The sequence below is a fragment of the Triticum urartu genome, chromosome 7, assembly GCF_003073215.2.
Source record: "Triticum urartu cultivar G1812 chromosome 7, Tu2.1, whole genome shotgun sequence".
Lineage (NCBI taxonomy): Eukaryota > Viridiplantae > Streptophyta > Magnoliopsida > Poales > Poaceae > Triticum > Triticum urartu.
Genome location: NC_053028.1, coordinates 15,314,968 through 15,320,008, shown reverse-complemented (window position 1 = coordinate 15,320,008; position 5,041 = coordinate 15,314,968). Strand labels below are relative to the sequence as shown.

Here is a 5,041-nt window from a genome sequence, read left to right as displayed (position 1 = left end):
TCAATGGTGCCGCCAGGTTCTGCGCTCTTCATTGCACTCTCCGACGATAGTAACTTCAGGATGGTTCAGATGAACACTCGCTTCATTCCTGATCACAGCAATTGCAGCTTTGACTTCAAAATATCCAGCACCATCATTGTAAAGAGTCACTTCTGCCTCTTTGAGACATGGAAGATGCTCAATGCCTAAACAGAAGCCATATGTGTTTGCCACTGACACGCTGAACGGCAGCCTAAGCTTCTCAAGCTTTGGCATAGCCCCTTGCACGAACGTGATGTATGCGCCGCCTTCCTCCACTGTGCAAACAATGGAAAATTCCTTCAGACTTGGGTATCCTTGGATTGCAATCCTTTCTTTTTGGCCTGATTTCAACAACAGTTCCAGAGAAATTAAAGCATTCAGTTTCCCAAACATCTGCAGATCCTTCCTTGTTACTTCAACTAAATTAATGCACAGGTGCGCTAGACTGATGAGTGTGGGTGCAATCCACTTTGGAGTATTCAGTAAATGGTAGTCGGTGCTCATCTGAAATCTTTGGAGGGTAAGTGGTACAGGGGACCAAGAATCTAAAAACTCGAGGGGAGTTGAATCATTGCTGAATATCCCTAAAGACTGGAGTTTGCATGCACTAAGCTTGCATAGAGAAGACAGTAACATCTCTTCATGCCTCTTATACCGGTCAGATCCTCCACTCCACCGTTCAACTCGACACATAGACTTACCAAACAGGTCAGGTTCCCAAGCTCTTCCACTGCACCTCTTGAACTCACGGTAATATTAAATCCTGAAATCACTTGTAAGTTCCTCATATTCCCAATCCCATCTGGTATTTTTGTTCTCCCTCCTCCAAAACGCCGTGCAGTAAGTAGATGCTGTAATTTAGTAAGCTGAACTATTCCAGCGGGCAACTCTTGTATGTATGTATTCCTAAGATCTAGTGTCTCTAGATCATGTAGCATCACAATTCCCGATGGTAGCCTTAATATGCCAGTGTTCCTAAAGCTCATGTACTTTACCTGGAACAGCTTGCCCATACCGTTCAGATCATAACCCTCCAAACCTGCAGAACCTTCAAAATCCATTACACGTAATGCTTCAAACTTCACAAGACTAGGCAAGTGTTTGATGCAACCTGTGGTTGTTACCGTCAGAGATCGAACATGCCGTAGGTCTTTATTTAGCAATACAGATGCAAGTTCCTGATCAATGTGCTGGATCGACAGTCGTCGAATGTAACCATGAGAATTTTCCCAAACTGTTTGCCCACCGTTTACCACATCAATGAAATTATCTTCAGTAGATTTTGATATGATGAGTTCAAGCATCATGTCATGGACTCGACAGGCACGAGCCTTACCATCGTATCCATGTCCACTGGTTGGACCATATTTCTGTTAATAAGCTCATAAAAGTTGTTTTCTGCAACTTCTTCCGAGCTCAGTCCACGCTCTTCAGTGATAAATCCTTCTGCTACCCATCGCCTTACTAGTCTTCCTCTCTCAATCACACAATCCTCAGGAAAAACACTTAAATACAGCAGGCAAGTCTTGAGATTATATGGAAGAGCATTGTAGCTTAGGGATAGTATGTTGTTCATTCCCTCTAAACATTGGTTTCGACCTAGGCCAGAACCGATTGATCTTTTCACCTTCTCCCACTCTTGTTTGTCAACTGGTTTGTTCCCTAATAAACCAGATATACTAATAATTGCCAACGGAAGGCCTCCACACTTTTTCAGGATTTCATCTGAGACTTCTTTTAACATATCAGGGCAGTAATCTGTGGTGCCGAAAATTCTTTTGAGAAATAACCTTCTAGAGTGCATGTGACTTAGAGGCTCCATGTTATAGACACGATCATCACCACCTGAACAACATGACCTGGCTACATCAGAAATGTGTGTAGTAGTGATAATTCTGCAAGAACAATTATTCTCTGGAAAAACACACTTGATAGTGTTCCATGCTGATGTTGACCATATATCATCAACAATGACGAGATACCTGAAAGATAAAGTAGATACCATGAACCAACGGTGATAAGAAATTTAACTAGAAAAAGGAAACAAACAAGGCAACTCCAAGGCCGTATATTCATTCTTCATGTGCCAGAGCAGTTAATTAAGTGTGCCACACTTCCACTTATGTTTCCGTATGCACCTTACACTCCCTATGTATCATGTCCTATATACTTATCCCTTGAAGGATGAGAACATGTTTTCAAGAAATGGACATCCAACTTTCTAAGCCAGAATTAATATCAGTAAAAACAGAGATCTACCGAGGCTACTTCTCTTTCGTCTTATAGTGCTTGGCCATCAGCAAATGTGAGCCACAATACACAATAGAAACTTCATTTCATGATCTTTTTAGTATGAGTAGATATGGTGCTTTTGCAGTGAAGACTAGAAGACAGAAAATTCGAGTGATTCTAATACTTTATCTTGGATTGGTTTTTCACCATCCTCTGTTATCATGCCAAGCAAAGATTACAGGAGCAGGGGAATCAAACTGAAACTGTGGACTGAAAAAAATATCCCTAGACATTTTATTTATGACAAACATTTTTCTTGCATCCTATTACCAGGTTAGGGAGCGGAAACTTATCAATATTAATTTACTGCCACTTGGGTGCTACAGTATTCTTGGTTGTACATACACTTATACTATGTAATTTCTAGCATGGTTGTATGGGTGGTAAAGGATGCCTAGCATTATGCAAGACATGTAACGAAAGTACTGGAGTGGCGCAAATGTTGTTCGATATGGGCAAAATTTAACAGTGGAAGCACTATAAACTACCTGCAGTATTGAGAACTACCAACGAGACGCATTATGCAGGAACTGGTAAAAGGTTAAGTTACCTCTTGTCTTGTAGCAGCTCTCTAATCTTTACCATAGATGAAACTTGGTCCCAAATGTCGATGTCCTTGATGAATCCATCTGGGCAAGGCACTTTGGACACCACATCCTTGATGATTTTCTTAATATCGGGCTTCTGCGAGACTGATATGAAAGCTTGACAATGGTAATGCCCTTGAATCTTGCGACATATTTCATGTGCTAGTGTTGTTTTGCCCGATCCTCCGAACCCAACAATAGACAAAACCTTGATGAGGAGTTGTCGATCCATCTTCTTCCATCACCCAATTGGCTAGATCATCTCTTGGACCATCAACGCCCACAAGGTTTGCCTCCTCAGCAAAAAGAGTAGACAGCCGAGGATCCAAGGCACCATGGCCGGAGGAGCTACAAACAATATCATCAAGTTTGTAACTATTCTTGAGCTCTTTCACTTGCTTGACACGAGCCTTCATATCATCAATTTGGCTGGCGATTCCACGCCGTGACCCAAGCGTCCTTAGGCAGCGAGCAGTCTCACAAAAGAAGCCCTTGAAGCCCCCTTGGCGCCTGCCGCTGCCAAGCTGGTGAATGAACTTGTCGATGCAATCCTCGATGTCGTAGGCCAGCTCTCTCACCAGCGAAATCCATGCCTTCACTTGAACATCAGGATCTTCTAGCATCATGTACTTGTGGACCGCAGCATATGCATGCTAGTCAGCTCAGATCTGAGGGAGCAGATCTCGCGATGGACGCCTTTGAGGCGGCCAAACTCGCCGGCGAGCAAGGCGGTGAGCTTCAGCAACAGGGGACCCAACGCACCGAGCGCAGCGCTCACCACAGGCGCCATGGATCTCCTACTTTCGCTAGTCTTTTTTGCTGCACTCCATCTCTCATCTGTGTGTATGGATGTGTTGGAAGTGGAGAAACGTAAATGACCAAGTTGCAATCGGGTGCGTGCCACACAAGTTGCAAGCTTGGCCTTGGCCCGCATTACGATGGCTGGCATGTGCATTTGAGTAAATAGCATAAAACTACTAGTTTACACGCTAGGGTTCTAAAAAACTACCACTTTTAAATTTTTCTCAAAAAGTTACCAAACGAGTGCTCGGCTGTTTCAAAAAACCCAAAATGCCCATGACTAGCAATTTAACCGTTTTCCTGACGGATTGGGCCCACATGTCAGCCCACGTGGCCTCGCGCGCTCACGGCGCGGCCGTTGACGGCCGTTAGCCGACCGGTCCGGTCGGAACCAAAGCCGCCGGTCGGTCGCACTCGCTCTCCCTCTCACCCTCACTCTCCCCCCGTAGTGACCTAGGTTGGTGATGGCGGCGCCGCAGCGAAATGGCGTCGGCGGCGAGCTTTTGAGGCAAGGCGTCACCGGCGAGGAGGGCGGTGGACATTCAACGGTTCAGGCATGGCTAGGCAGCTCTAGCTTCCCAGCGCAGCGGTCCCCACGGTCATCACCGCCCGTGGCTCAGGTGGATCGAGAGAGCTCAGATCCGGAAGTCCGCGCTGCTAGGGCAGTGACCAAGTGCATCCACGCGGATCCAGATGGCGGCCACAGGTGGGCGTCCGCGTTTGGTGGAGTGAGGTAAGAAATTTCAGTAGCAGTTACAGTTTTAGTTGAGATTTTAAAATTAGGGTTAGAATATGATAGTTTAGGTTAGGAAAAAAGTACTTTAGTTAGGTTTAGAAGATAGTGTAGTATTGGGAATGAGCAGTGTAATTGTTTGTTGGCCTCATTTCCCAAATGTCTCCTACAGCTTAGATGACAAACATTTATTCAAGACATTTCATCATTTTAATAATGCGGCCTCATTTCCCAAATGTCTCCTACAGCTTAGATGAAGACATTTGGGAAATGAGGCCGCATTTCCAAGGAACAGATAATATGGAGAGAAAGTATTCAGTTTCTTCAGATATAAGTTATCTGACCATATTAGCATTGGCTGAGTTGGAGGGGTATGGAATGGAGGCTTTTCTGACTTATGTAAAGGAAGAGGGAGAGGGCTTGGAGGGGGTGGAGGTCCTGGATAGTGAGGAGGCGTTAGAGGAAATGCTTGACTTATTTGTTGATAAGAAGATCCTGAACATCACTATCAGAAAGCCTACTAATCCAAGCCCAGCAAACACTACTAGGAAAAGGCATGCTAGTGGCGCACCGAATTTGCCTTCTAATGGCGCACTACCGGTGCGCC

At 44.9% G+C, this 5,041-nt stretch overlaps 1 pseudogene; it reads right to left on the bottom strand.

Annotated features, from left to right (window-relative positions):
* LOC125518138 lies at positions 1 to 3,834 on the bottom strand (annotated as a pseudogene).
* Between the last annotated feature and the right edge of the window lie 1,207 nt (positions 3,835 to 5,041).